At 37.8% G+C, this 16,027-nt stretch overlaps 1 protein-coding gene across 1 annotated transcript in view; it reads left to right on the plus strand.

Annotated features, from left to right (window-relative positions):
• Nucleotides 1-2,785: 2,785 nt before the first annotated feature.
• The window catches only part of GPD2 (glycerol-3-phosphate dehydrogenase 2), a 157,221-nt gene continuing 143,979 nt past the window's right edge, over nt 2,786-16,027 (plus strand). Inside the window, exon 1 of the mRNA XM_082631151.1 lies at nt 2,786-2,853. The gene's annotated coding sequence lies outside the window, so the exon portion shown is untranslated. The remainder of the gene's footprint in view (nt 2,854-16,027) is intronic.

Here is a 16,027-nt window from a genome sequence, read left to right on the forward strand (position 1 = left end):
TTCAGATATTTAGATAATTTAGAACAACCACTCCCTTTTTACTTTTCTTATCTTAGCTATTCAGACAAATACATGAAGATATTTGTCAGGGATTGGGAGTAGGGATGACGGGGCACCAAGTTATAAGAGTATATTGGAACTATGAGATCTGAACAGGGAACTTTGGAGCATTGGTCATTGACAAGTGACCTAAATTCTCTAAACTGCCCCTTCCTTCATAGTGAGAGACTTGATCCTGGGACCCCTTTCTACTCTAATAGTATGAGTCTGATCATTTACCCTTAGTTTCCATAAAGTGTAAAATTGCAAACCACACACCAAATACATATAAGGGGGAGAAAGTAAAGTGAAGGAAATTCATTCGTGGAAATGAGTCTAAATATAAGATGGAAGGCTCTGGATTTAGGCATTACTGGCCCTTTATCCCTGAGAGGGAAATTCCCAGAGATCTGCAGGATCTTTGATAGCCAAGAAGAATTTTTGGGGGGAAAATAGCAGAAAACACATAGCACTTACTATGTGCTGGGCTATGTAAATAGCATTACATATGGACTTCAACCCAGTGAAGTAGGTATTTTTATAATTACCCTAACTTAACAAATGAGAAAACTGAGGCTGTTAGAGGCAAGATTGGAACACAAGTGGTATCATGTTTAACATTTGGTTGCTTAGCCACTGTCCTGTTCTGCCTACAACAGAATAAATCACTGTGTAGTTACACCAGAAATACTGCATGTGTAGCTCAGGAACACTGTATATCAAGAGTGGAGTTAAAGAAAGATCATAACACACTGCTGAAATAATGTAAGAACTTCTACATCAAGATTTATTTTTAAGAACTTTTTTTTAGTGTCTGCATACAAAGCAGAATTTGAAGAAAAATACATTACAGAATTATAAAGATGTAAAAGATACAGAGATTAGAGAATCAAGAAATCTAGACTACAATCTTAGTAAGCCATGGAAGAACAAATTCAAATCATTTCACCTCTCAGAACCTCAGTTCCTTAAAATAAGAGAACTATAGGAGAGATGAGGTTTTAAAATTGCATTCTGAAGGACTCTAGCTTTCCAGAAGTGCCTCAGGGCCACTAGCTAGTGGGGCCTCACCTTCTTTTCCCGGGCCCCTCACTTCACCAGCTCATTCATAAACTCTCCCATTTATTTGCATTTGTTTGATGGGTTACAAGTCTGGAATAAAAAACATTGAAAAGCCCTCAACTAAATGACCTAAGTTTATTTGAATCTGAAATGTTATGATTCAAAATAAAAAAGCAATCTAAAAAAACCTCAGCATGAGAAACACTACAAAAATTTTAAACAGGTGGAAGGAATCAAATAAGAAGTATGATCTAATGGCAAACACTATTCGTGACCTCCTATTTTACTTTTTTTCTTCCTAAAAGTCTGGAAGAGGTTACCTAGCTCTAGGGACAAATGTGGTGCATTAAGCCAGTTATTCCATTTTCCTTTCCGAAGATTGAGCCGGGATGGGTTTGTGACAGTTCCTGCCAATGAGAGAAAAGAATGGTCAGCTAGGGAAAGACGGTGTGTATGGAAGATCTCTTTAGCCTTTTCTTGCTTGCTTGTAACACTGCCTTGTGAGGTATAATGGTTAGAGCTGCCCCAGCCATCTTGTGACTTGCAGGGAGACTGAGGATGACCCAGCAGAAAGAAAGAGACATTGCACCATCCTGGAATTTTCTCCAACCAGATTTTAGGTTAGGTCAGATAATTAAGGATCTTTATTGTTTAAGCCCCTTTGAACTGGGTATTTTGTTACATGCAGCCAAAGGCATGCAGGGCATGTGTGTGTGTGTGTGTGTGTGTGTGTATGTGTGTGTGTGTGTGTGTCCAGCAGTTCATACACTTTCTGGTACAAGTCTTCTATTCTGTAGAGAATCAATACCTTGAGATATGGGTGAGGCTAACTTGCCTCTTCATCTCTATTTTTCTGTCACAGTGATAGGTCTACCCAAATATTTTCCCTTGCCACTGTGCTTAAATAGAGATGATATGTGACTATAACAGGGGTAATCAGAGTCCTTACCAGAACTTTCTTTCCAGAGCTATAAGCAAAGACTATATTTTTGATGTGGTGGGCAAACAGGTTGAATGTATAACTGGGATTGTTTGTGGCCATCTTGCTTGTCCAAAAGAGTTAGGGACATACCCACCCCTAGTATGACATTGAGCCCCTAGAAGCAGCCATGCCTAACTAGAACAAATTCTGGATTTTGCGTTTATATGAGCCAGTAAATTGTCCTTATACAATAAGTTGTCTTTTATTTTTTAAGTCAGTTTGAATAACATTTATATTGCTTGCATCTGAACAACACAAATTGAGAAGTTATTTTACCCCAAACAGTAAATTTAGAGAACTCATTACTCCAGAATGTGCTATAGGATGAAAATACGAAAGTTTAAGAAAAGTTTAAAGAAATTCATCATCAGTGGTTGAATGACCAAGAGACAATAAAAGCCATACAAAAAGTTTGAAGGACCCATCCTTAGTTTGTTGGACTAGTATTAATTCTGTAGCAAAGGAAGCCACCTAACATTTTTTGAGCAGGGAAAGGATCAGAGCATTTGGAGAGATGACCTAGCAACAATGTGTCAGAGAAATGGAAGTAAGAGAAACTAAAAGTAGGGAAATTCACCAAGGAAGTGGTTACAGTGGGAGTGGAGAGGCATGAGGTCTCTAGCATGAGGCAAGGCAGGAGGAAGAAGAAAAATGAATCTAGAAATCCAACTTAAGTGAGTGGGAGAATAGTGGTGTATTGTAGGGAAGTCAGGAGAAGAAAGGATGGGAAGAAAACGGTAGAGTGTTTACTTCCGGAAATACTGCCTGAGGTAAGTCGGGGGAGTCCCTTACTGGGCAGCTGACGCCTAGATCCGAAGAAATCAAGGCTCCAAGGTGGAGTGGGGCCTTGACTGTACAGAAGTGAAAAGTAAGAATGTAGATGTGGAGGGAATCACAGAGAGAGCAGAGAGCTGAGGGCAGAGCCTTGGGAAGGTCTATTTTAGGGAATGGCAGGAGTTGAGGGGACAAAGGGAGAAAATCAGGGGAGTGGGGTGTCTGGAACCTGTGGAGACATGGCTTCTCAGGCAGGCAGAACCCTCCCCCTTTGCTAATTCTGAGTGACACATCATGACAAATACTGGTATTACTGTGTTTCAGGGATATACTCTGAATTCACACCAGAGATTCTGTGGCAGGCGGTGATTTTGTCCTTGGTATGGTCAAGCATGTAAAGATCACAAGATGGTACACACTAACACTTTCCCTAGTCTGCTGGGCTCCCAGGCTCTGATGAGTGGCCCCTGCTGAGGCTGGCCGAGAGGAGGAAAGCAGGGAGTGCCGTGAAAGGTTACACAGTCACATATCTTAGGAAACCTGGTCTTTGAGACAGCCCCATGGGCCAGGCAGGGGCTTGTGATTCACATCATAGCACGTTGGGACACTTGCTCAAGGCACCTAGTCCTGGCTGGTGTTGGCTTACCATGGAAATGTGGCCAGGCTTACAGCTGAAGAAAGCAAACCATTTAGAAACAGAAGTAGTTCATAGAATGCATAGCCACCAAAGCAATGACTTTTTTTTTTTTTTTTTTTTTTTTTACCTTGTGAGTGATTGTATTGATTTAATACACACAGCTTATTTCTGTCCCAGGTTACAAACTAGCCCTGGGGAAATGGTGGAACCAGTCATTTGGATTGCCCTTTACTGGCTGGGAATTAAATCATTACTTATTCCATTTTAGAATCATAAGTAGTACCCCAAGGCCTACTTTCCTAAGGATTAGAATCAAGGCATGGAAATGAAGAATACAGGTGTAATTCTAAGATGCATGCAAGATGTTGAGAATGCAGCAGTTTTTCCTGGAAAGCTGTCACTGCAAAATCCTCCTGCTCTCGATATGCTCATTCCTAGTCCTCCAGCATGTCCAATTAGTCAACACATCTGATTCCCCCCTTTTATTTTATTTTATTTTATTTTTATTTGTTTATTTATTTTTTGCGGTACGCCGGCCTCTCACTGTTGTGGCCTCTCCCGTTGCGGAGCACAGGCTCCGGACGCGCAGGCTCAGTGGCCATGGCTCACGGGCCCAGCCGCTCCGCTGCATGTGGGATCTTCCCGGACCGGGGCACGAACCCATGTCCCCCGCATCGTCAGGCGGACTCTCAACCACTGTGCTACCAGGGAACCCCCCGGGAAGCCCCGGGAAGCCTCTTCCCCCCACCTTTTAAAATGGCATTGAATCTTGCTTTTCCTCCTCATGCCTATCCCTCCCTCCTACCTAGTGCAGACCCTTATCAGCTCACTCCTTGGGTTGCCTGGGAAACCCCTGGTTTCCTTTGCCATCCTGTGTACTGTTACCAGTTGAATTTTCTCCCTCCTTCTCCTATTCCTTCCCTCACTCCCTGCCTCCCTCTGTTTCTGATTTCCTTAATTTTTGAAAATGCAATCATTCCTTTATTGCTGGTTCAAAAATTGAATTAATTTCAAATCCATACAGAGTCCTCAGGCTATATGGGTGTGAATTCTTTATCCTTTTCTTGTGACACCCACCTCTGGATGCAGCATTTATTCAAATACTCTTGAGCTGTGTCACTTGGTGGCTCACCATCTAGGGGCAGTAGTGAGTGGCTTTCCCCTCCTTTCCCAAGGGCTCCTTCTTCCTCTCAAGTCATTTGGTCTCTTAAAATATATTTTTTCAGAAGTAACCCACGCATATGGTAAAAAAACTCAAAAGGTGTAAGAATACACATTAAACAGTAAGTCTTAAAAAAAAAACGGTAACTCTTCACCCCACCGCGGTCCAGTTCCTGGGTTCCCTTTCCTACAGGCAACCCGCAGTCATTCATTTCTTGTGTTTCCCTCCACAGATATTCTATGTAGATACACATATAGCATTCTACTTTTATGCACAAATGGTACAATACCATACACACTGTTGTGCTCATTGCCTTTTCTTTCTTTCTTTTTTCTTTTTTTTTCAGAAAAATAGATCTCAGAAAAATTTCCTTCTACATGCATGTAGAACTACCTCTTTCTTTTTCATGGCTCTATCATTTTTAACTGCCCTTTACTGGCTAGGAATTAAAACCTTATTTATTCCATTTCACAATCACAAATGGTGCCCCAAGGCCAAGTTTCCTAAGGATTTAGGTCAAGGCAGGTAAATGAAGACTGCAGCTATAATGTTATGATGCATGAAGATGATGAGAATATCCATTACATGGAGGTGCCATCATTACCTTAGCCAGTTCCTTAGCAGAGGACAATTAGTCTGTCTCTGATCTTTTGCTAGTGGAAACAACACTGCAGTGAATATCCTTTAACAAAAGCCATTTTGCTCATGTATGAAACATGTACACGATAAATTCCTAGAGGTGCAACCACCAAGTCAAAGGGTAAGTGCATTGAAAATTTCAATACATATTACAGAATTACTCCCAAGAGAAGTCTGTATTGTTTTAAACAATGATTTCATTATATTACTCTTTTGCTCACCAACCTCCCAGTTGCAAACATTTTCTAAACCTTGCTAGATTCAGGTGCATCCTGTGCAGTCACCCAGAGCCTCGCACTTGGATGGTAATGGCACACACCATTGCTTGTATGCAACATGCAGAAGGAGTGGGTTAGATGTATTACAGAGCAACATGGATGCTCTCAAAAACATGATACCTAGTGAATAACGTAGGCTAGGGGAAAATGAGATATGACAAGATAAGTTACATAAGTTTAAAAATAATGTATGTACAGCTTTCCTGGTGGCGCAGTGGTTAAGAATCCACCTGCCAATGCAGGGGACACGGGTTTGAGCCCTGGTCCGGGAAGATCCCACATGCCGTGGAGCAACTAAGCCTGTGAGCCACAACTACTGAGCCTGTGTGCCACAACCACTGAATCCCACACACTTAGAACCCGTGCTCTGCAACAAGAGAAGCCACCGCAATGAGAAGCCCACGCAGCGCAACAAAGAGTAGCCCCTGCTCACCGCAACTAGAGAAAGCCCATGCACTGCAACAAAGACCCAACGCAGCCAAAAATAAATAAATTTAAAATAAAATAAAATAATGTACGCAAAACATGTTCTGTAAGGTCACATATAAACAAAAAGATATATATTAAACACAACATAGTGATGGCTTATGGGGAGGCAAAGGAAATGGAATAGGGATATGGGGATAAAAGTGAATAAATATATGAACAAAACAAGAAAGGGGTGTGGTCCAATGATAATAATGAATCATGAACAGAAAGTATAAGTAACTCAACTCTAGACAACTGAGCTCTCCCCAGCTCAAAAAATGATGAAAAAGAAAAAGTAAAGCATATATGTTATAAAAATGCAAACAATACAGAAAGGTATAAAATTGAAAGTAAAACTTTTCCTCCATTCTAGTATTCCTTCTCTTCTCCATTTCCTAAATCCAGTTCTTAAAATTTTCAGCCACTAATAACTTCTTGTTTAACCTATCTCTCTGTATATCCATTTCAGCATAGGCAGATCTGCCCTTACTATAATAATGGCTGAGTCCTCTATGGTAGAGAGAGAAAGAGAAAGAGAGAGAGAGAGAGAGAGAGAGAGAGAGAGGGAGAAAGAGAGAACATAATGTAATCAATCCTCTATTGATGAGCCCTGCTTGCTAGAATGTTTCTTATTTTTAAATTGATTTTTGAGAGTATTTGTATATAAACAAACCTCATTTGTATTTTCCTTTTTTTGAGCTCCTTCAGTATTTCTAGTCCCTGTCAAAATTTAGCTCTTAATTATTGACAAAAAATATTTATATGTTTTACTCTTATTCATATCTTCCTATTACATCATACTTGTAGTCAGAGAAAGTTTTATACAGCTGTTTTGTTTGCATGATTGCTTTTCAGCAGTCCCTAATGCAATATTGGATATAAAGTCAGTGTTCAGATATTCTGATTGATATTGGGAATTACATGTGCAAAGTAACCTACTCTCTAGTTTTGAACAAAGATGTCCATTTAATGGACATTTAATGGATTTAAATAATAAGGAAGATATGTTATAGGCAACAGAAACGATCTTCTAAGCAAGGAACAGAAGAGCTGGAACCAGCTATAACTTTATCAAGGCTACTAATATATCAAAAGGAAAAAAAATGTGTCTCTGGGAAGGGGTTGGGGATACTTGGCTTGGAATAGGGAGACACACTATAGCTATATGCAACTCATCCAAGGATGAGAAGGGTTCAGACTGTCATCTCTAGGTTACATTTAGAATATACAGTGTATGCTAAATAACATGAAAGGGCAAGAAAGCCTCCCTGACCAGGGGTGAATTATCTTCCAAACATGCTTTTTAGTTCAAAACTAGAGAGTATTCATGACAAATTGTAGTACAGTACATTACAGAAAGATCTGATTTCCCTGTGTTCGAACCGGCACATCCTGTGCCAACCCTGCGAGTGCTGGCACACCACAGAGCCTCTGCTCCCAAATTCTGGCTTTTTTTTTTTTTTTTTTTTTGGTGTGTATTCTGTTGTTTCCTCGTCCTTATGGCCCTCAGACATGCTCTTGGAAATGATTCCCAACTTCCTTGCTTCCTGGTACTTCCTCTTGGGGCATTTATCTCCTTTAGCCCAGTGCTCTGAAGGCTCAGTTCAGCTCAGTTCCTAAGGCTCCAGATTGGATGCCATAGGCCTAAAGAACAGGGCCAGGGCAATGTCTTAAATAACTTCGTGTCCCTTCAGCATTTTGCACAGATTTAGTTTCCTCTAAGAGTGTGCTAATATAATGGACAAATCCATCTTTTGAGTTGTTTGCAAATGCCTTGAACTTTTTCCATCCAGGATTGAGTCATCCTAGCACAGAAGCTGTGGAGGTAAGATATCTTAATAGAAACTTACAGATTTAACTTTGGTTGAACACTAAGAACCATTAACACATTTGTCTTTATTTTTTCTTTACCTTCATTTACTGCAAGGGGCTGGATTACAAAGTCATATACTGTTTGACTTTGTTTGGATCCTTTACATTCGTGACCATCTTATCTTGAGTTTATGCTTAAAAAGTTAATACTGCTATTAGTTACTTGGAGACCTCTTCACTCTTCCCCTTTCCTCTGTTATGTATATACAGTATTTACCCAGAAAGGATATTGCACTGGTGAAAGGAATATTTCATTTAGTCAATTAACTGAATGTCTAACAGACAAATTATTTCCAATTTAATGTGATTTTTTTTCACACTTCTAAGACTAATCCTATGTAATGGAAGAAAAATAACAGGGTTGGTGAAAACAACTAAAACTGCATACAGTATTTTTAAGAAATTAATCTTTGTTCAGCTTGAACTAACAGCAAAATAATTACCATAAACTAGAACACTTGCAGTTAACAGATTGAGGAAATTAAAGTTTAAGTGACTTGCTTAAAATCCTTCAAAAAGTAAGTGGAGGGTTGGAAATATGACTCCAGAGCTTATATTCTTGACAAGTGGTCTATAACAGACCCATAACAGATTTACTGTGTATTTGATTTGTATAACTTTCCAGTTATTTTAAGTTCTATATATTAAACAATTGCATCGGTGGATATTACTAGCAGTTTTTCCTTTAACACCAGGTAGCTGGAAGACATCAAGCTAATCAGATGTCTTCTACTATGACCTTAAGGGTCATTAAACCTGCAGTTGTTCCTCAGAAGGGTAAAGAATTCTAAATATAATTGCCATATTCTGACTTAATGATCCCATATTGTAGCACAAATACATACTATTAAAATAACATTCGAATGTTTGAATCATTGATAGGAATTCTTTCTATAGGATCCTTCATGGTCTTGAGGAATATTATGCCTGGCCAGAAAAGCTAAGTCTGCTCAGATACTAAGTAGTTTCCTTGGCTCAGTTTACTATCCTGAGTGAAAGTGCTTGCCCAAGTCAGTTGAGAACACTGGTTAAACAGAACACCCATGGGCTTCCCTGGTGGCGCAGTGGTTGAGGGTCCGCCTGCCGATGCAGGGGACACGGGTTTGTGCCCCGGTCTGGGGGGATCCCAAATGCCGAGGAGCGGCTGGGCCCGTGAGCCATGGCTGCTGAGTCTGCGCATCCGGAGCCTGTGCTCCGCAGCGGGAGTGGCCACAGCAGTGAGAGGCCCGCGTACCGCAAAAAACAAACAAACAAAAAAAACAGAACACCCAAAGCTTCTCCTACCAGTGTTGAGTAATAAAGAGGCAGGCTTTATCAGTCACCCCTTAGAAAGTACCTGTAGACAGTTGTATGGAACACTTGTGGCATGATATAATAGTTAAAAGTTCAGGATCAGGTCAGGCCAAGTTTTAAATCCCATTTCCATCTCAAGCTCTCTGAACTTAGGCAAGGCATTTACCTCTCTGTCTCAGTTTTTCCCTTGGTAAAATGTGCACACAGTTGGACTTACCTCTTAGGGTTATTGTGAGAAGTAAATGGGCCAACGCATAAAAAATTCTCCCACAGTGCCTAGCAAATAATAAACTTAGCTCAATAAATGTTAGTTATTAATAATAATAAATGAGAACCAATATTGCAAAACCTGCTTATAATCAGTATAAAGGTGAGTAACATAGTTATAAGGACCAATAAATACAAAACTGAGAGAAGAAACAACATAGTATCCAAAATAAATTTTTTGCTGAGTTAGCCAAAAAGGCCGTTCTTTATTTCATCAATGTTTCATAGTCTTTGCTTATAGTTTTTGCAGCTATTTTGGTAGGGATGATGTCAAAAGTAATAATCATAATGGCCTTTTATGTTTATAGTATACTTATGTCACGAAGTTCTTTCACAGGCATTTTGCTTTGCGACAATCCTGTGACAGCTAACATTTCCTTGTTTTAATAGTGTAGAAACTGAAGGTTAAAAAAATAAAACTACCATTTCAAAGAGGCATAAGGTTTTATTCATTCTAAATTCCTGAATTTTCTTCCATGGGAGTGTGGAGAATGTAGATAAAGTGACCTATATATTTAACACAGTAGTGAATCAGCAGAAAGGATTCAATTGGATTTAGTTTGCCTCAGAAATTGTCACTTCGGTTTAAATAATTTGCAATGTTAAATTTAAAAGTTTTGATGCAAATGCACAAATCACTTGGAGACAAAGCTTGATTTTCCTTACAATTGAAGGATAGAGTCTTGATGTCATTCTTGCTGTTACTTAAATTTTAAAATGGTGATAAAAATATAGAGAACATACATCATGTCATTAATCTACTTTCATTTTAGCATTCTAAGTGAAACTGTTTTCAGAACTGATATTTTAAAGCAGACTAAAACATAAATAACATACAATTTATTGGTTACCTATGTTTCTAGTTCTTCAAATTGTATCTAAACTGAAAGTTAAACCCAACAGTTCTGTAATAATTGATCCTAAAGCACAAGGAGAGAGAATCGACATGTGAGGTCAAACATTCACATTAAAATTTACGGAATAGACCTATTATCTAAAATTATTTATAATGTTTCTTATAGATATATCTAAGTGTGTTTCTGTCCTAAGGAATACATTGGTCCTGAATAGTCTAGATATTCACATGCTTTATGGAAAGGGTATGAACCGAATGATCTCAAGTTACTTTCTGGCTCTGTAGCTCTGTGACATTTCGGTGGCTTTATCAGCATCATATTATTGGTGAGCTTTATTAAAAAAGGAATCAACCTTTTACATTCAAAGTGGATGAGATCTAAAAACTTTTTTGGTTATTTAGTACCAGCATTACTTTAATGAGTACTTACTCTTTAAATTATTATAATTTCAACGCCATTTGTATTTTGAAAAACAGGGCATATCATCAATTATTTCATATATATTCTAAATAGCAGTGACAGTCCCAGAAGGGATCAGCAGGTCTTTAATATATGTTGTTAAATAAGAACATAAAGATATTACATAATATCTAACTAGATTCAGAAATTACATTATTATGATGATGAGTTAATGTGCTCCTATTTCCTCCATCTTTTAGCCACACATGCTATTATGCAACTGTGGAAGAGTAGAGCAAGAAGGAAGTCTAATTCAAAGTCTTTACTTTTTACTAATTACTTTAGTCATTCATGAAATATTTTTTGAGACCTTTATGTGCCAGGTACTCTACAAGTCACTGAGGATACATCCTTGAATAAAACAGAAAAAAATCCCTACCCTCATGGCATTAACATTCTAAGTGGGAAGATTTTTAAAAGATGCAATAAATGGGAAAAATAAACCAAGGAAAGGGGTTATATAATGTTGATAAGGGACTAAAACTGTAAATAAGGTGGTGAGGGAAGGCCCCATTGCGGAAGTGACATTCAAGGGAAGATGTGTCAAGGGGGAAGAGTATTCTTGCAAAGAGAATATAAAGTGTAAACTCCAAGGTCCCTGAGGTGGAAGGTGCTTTTTTTTTTTAAGAAGCAGCAAGGAGATCCTGTAGTTGGAATGAAATGGAGGCAGGGGAAAGTGATGGGAGATGAGATTAGGGAGATAAGTGGGCAAGTGGTGTCCATGGCGAGGAATTTGGCTTTTGATCTGAATGATATGGAATGTCACTGGAAGATTTTAAGCAGAGGAATGGTTTTACTAAACTGATATTACTTAACAGAAGTAGTCTGGCTGCTGAGTTGAGAATAGAGTGAATGGGGGCAAGAAAGGCAGCAATGAGTCAAGGTAAGAGGTTATTCCAATAATCCAGGCAAAAGATCATGGCGGCTGGGACAGATGGTAGCAAGGACAATGGTGAGAAGTAGTTAGACTCTGAATGTGTTTTGCAACTACAACCCAATGTTAGATGCTTCCAAATCTAAGCAAAATTCAGGCCCAAAGAGGCTGTAGTTTGACTAAGGACAGGAGCCAGTTACTGGTAGAGCTGTCATCAGATTACAGGTCTTCTTCTAACCCATTTTATACTTTTCCCAATAATCTCACTTGTATAAGAGTTAAAATAACTCATCCTTTGAAATCATATTGGAAAATGGAAAAATATTACTTGAATGTAATTTGGATTACGTGTGTTAGGATTCGTTGTTTAAAATTAAATGAAAATTTGTCAAAGTCTCCACATGCTTTATATCACTTTGTTCTAAAGTTCAAACTAATTTGCCTGGCATACTGGACAGCTTAGATCTGGATTGATTTTTTCCTGTTTATCCAAGTGGTTAACATCTGACTCTTTTCCTTCACTATTCATGAGTTTTATGAATGATTCTTGAGTGCCCTGTATGGTGCCAGATCCTGGAGATTAGCTAATACATGACTCTACTGAAACCTCACCTTGGCTGTCCTCAGGCACTGTTGGTCACTCCTTTGTACTCCTGAGGCACTGATACATACCTCTCTTGTAAGATTTATTGCCCCAAATGACATTTATCTGTTTAACAGACTTGTTTTCTCATGAAATTTTAAGCAGTTTGGAATCAGGATTAAGTCTTTTTTTATCTTCGCATTTTCAGAAACTAGAACCATGTCTCACGCATAGGAAATGTTCACTGAAGGATGAATCAATCAATTTTACTCAGAATTTGGGTTTGGGATCACTTTCTTTATTTTTTTTTTCCTTAGATCTCATTCTTTGCAAGGTGAATGATCAATAAAAAGGAACACTGAAAAGTTACAAAATAGTATTTGATTAATACCAGTAATTAGGTAAACTCTGTGAATGGTTGTATAAAATTAAACATATGCCAGAAGATGAAAATTACGATTGATTTGATGATTTGGAGCAAAACCTTGATGAATGGGCAATGATTTCCTATTTGTATCTTGCATATTCAGGTTCATAAACAAGCTACTAAAAATAAGATTTGTTCCTTAATTTACCAAATATTCATTGAGCACCTATTACATCAGGATTTGCCAAATGCTGTTGGTTCATGAAATGCTTTTAGGTGCATATGGACATTTAAATTTTTTCATTTATTTAATTTGTTTATATTAATGTGTAATTCATGGAAATTATTTCTTAGGGAGAAGTTAAATTTTTTAAAAGTAAGTTGATTTGAAGAAAAATGTTAACTAGGGAAGCAAAAATAGTGAGGGGCATGTATAAATATTAAAAGTTTGAGAAATATTATACCATAAACCATAAAGTTACAACCAAGAGATTTCCAGAGACCAGTCAAATGGTCCGTGGAGTATTATAGCTGATAATGAAGCTTGATTTCAGGAAGAAATAGCATTTCTTTCCAGTTTTAATGAGAAAAGAATTAGCACTTCAGCTCTTTTTCTTCTTGTTACTGTTGGCTTTAAATTTATATATCTGAGTGACGTAAAGCCTCCATACTGACTGATCTCATCTGGATCTCTCCCACTTCCATTCTGCTTTTCTTTTTTTCTTGACCTCTTTTGTCTTTTTAAATCATCCTTCTCCTTATCATCAACAAGAACAAGTCTGAAGAGACAGAACATGGTTAAATTTGCATTAGAGAAATTTTACCTGAGTATTTTTTATGGTGAAATGTGCATTGAGACATATACTTTTGAGTACTAATCAAAAACTTATAAATAAGTGCTCTATGGCTCTGTGGTTAATTCTGTCTGTCTGCCTGCCTCTCTCTCTCTCTCTCTCTTTTTTCTTTTGGTTAATCAAAATCAAACATTTCTTTATTTAAAATAAACTTAGAGGATGAAAACAACCAAAGTTGCATTGCATCTTTAAGGTCTAACAAACTTTGAAACTTCTTTCTAAGTATATTTCAAACACAAGAAGTGGGATACAAAATTTTTACTTGATCTAACATATATTATTTTTCCCTTTGGGTTATTCCAAATCTCACCATACCTATCTGAAATAATTATTTAACTATTTAGTGAAAATTTCAACATCCTAACAATGTTCAGATTTGATTACAAGATGGTTGTCTCCAACCAGATTCCTATAAGAGACTAATACAATGAAATCTGTGACTCAACAAGGTGTATTTCTACCAATTTTGAACTTCTTAAAATATCAACTAGGAATGGTAAATAAAAGCTCCATGTTTTCCCTATTTGTTTTGTGTTTCAGCTACATAATTTTCTAATTTGAAAGGTTCATCAGTAGAAACTGACAAGAGGAATAAAACCAAAACCAATTTTATTTCATTTAGCATCTATTGATCATACTTCGAACTGTTTAAATCTTTCTTGCTGCAACCTCCCCTGTTAGAGATTGATATACACATAGAAGGGGTTAACTAGAGAACTATGAATAGATCATTTAGATCTCATTTTTCCTCATCACTTTTCCTGGAATGTTAGTGAAGGAGTCTTATATGTCACTGGCTTATCCTTCTGGGATTTTTTCCCCCCGAGATTATTCAAGTGATTCTGGAAAGAATGTGAGACACAAGGCTTCTTGATGCATATTCTCAGTACCCAGTAGTATATGAATTCTTGGTTTCCCCAAAAACCGAATGGATGGGACTTCTACTTTTCATGGGAAATTTTTTCTATGTTGGATCTACTCAGTTTATTAATTGACAGTTAACCTAGGGTTTATTAGAATTTAATGTGCATGTGAATCATCCAGGAAAATTTTTAAAGTACAGATTCTGTCTGGTAGGTCTGGGGTGAGGTCTGAGATTCTGCATTTCTAACAAGCACTGAGGTAATGCTTTTGCTGCTTATACAGGAACTGCCTTTTGAGTAGCAGGGGACTAATATAGCAGAGTTATTCAACATGGCGTAATCTGAGGACTACCTACATCCAAATTAGCTTGGGGTGCTCATTAGAATACAAATCCTTAGTCCCCAACCTGTTTTTACAGGACAAAATCTATGTAGGTACCTTTTACTTCTAGGGAGAAGCATTTTCATATAAGTGGTCCAGGTTATTTGTACATACATTAAATAAAAATAAAACAAAAAACAATCAACAACTTTGTATCAAGCAGCCCTACAGTTCTATACTTTTCCTGGAAGCAGAGAGAGGGTTGAGTGGGCATTGTAAGAGTGGGCTAAGAGGTAACAGTGGTTTGCCTTCCTTGAAAGTTCTGCCTGGTGTTGTGGATCATGAAAATGTTCATGTTAGCATTCCAGAAGGTGCTCCAACTCCTTAGCATATTCTCGAGTGTTGAAAGAAAAAAACCCTTATCCTTTATATCTTTTACCTTACATTACCCTCAGAGCTCTCTATAAAACTACTGTTCCTTTTTATTGATTTAGCCCCAAAGATGCCTGGGTTTAGAGTATGACCTCAGAGCAACTTGAAGATAATGAGCTCACTCCTGTTGATATCTTTCTCTCACTTTTCTTCCCACTCTTCTGCTTATCCTTTAACACCCAGCTCCAGTATCCCTTCCACCTGAAAGCTTTCCTTGGGCAAGCTAATAATAGGTGTTAAAATGTTTTTTAAATGTTCATCAGATTTGACTCAATAATCCCACTTGAAGCATATATCCTTAAGAATCATTTGGGCATGAATACAAAGATATTCAAAGCAGTGTTGTCTATAATACAGTTTGGAAGCCATCTTTACAGGTCCTTGAATAAGAGATTGGCTGAATAGATTATATCTTCCCACTGAAATGCTATGCAGCCAGTAAAAATGATGATATGGCTCATGTCTAAGTGTTTATTTTCATATAAAGATGTTCTCTATGTGTTGTTAAGTGAAAGCATACACATAATAGAAAACATTTGTAATATGTTTATAGCAAACTATTAACAATGGTTGTGATCTGAGTGATGGGACCATAGGGATTTCTTTCTCTTTTTTGTCTGTATATTTTCATGTTTACAAAATGACCATGGATTACAGTAGTAGTCCCCCTTATTCACAGTTTTGCTTTTCGCAGTTTCAGTTACCCATGGTCAACTGCGGTCCTAAAATATTAAATGGGAAATTCCAGAAGTAATCAATTTATACTTAGTGGCTGTCTAGGTTATGAGATCAGATAGGCTGTTGCATGCTTGTGTTCAGGTAACCCTATTTTACTTAATAATGGCCCCAAAGCTCAAGAGTAGTGATGGTGGCAACTCAGATATGCCAAAGAGAAGCCATAAAGTGAGAAGTTGAAAGTTCTCGACCTAATATAGAGAGAAAA

This window comes from Mesoplodon mirus (assembly GCF_964341445.2).
Source record: "Mesoplodon mirus genome assembly, chromosome: 8".
In the NCBI taxonomy this organism is placed as follows: Eukaryota; Metazoa; Chordata; class Mammalia; order Artiodactyla; family Ziphiidae; genus Mesoplodon; species Mesoplodon mirus.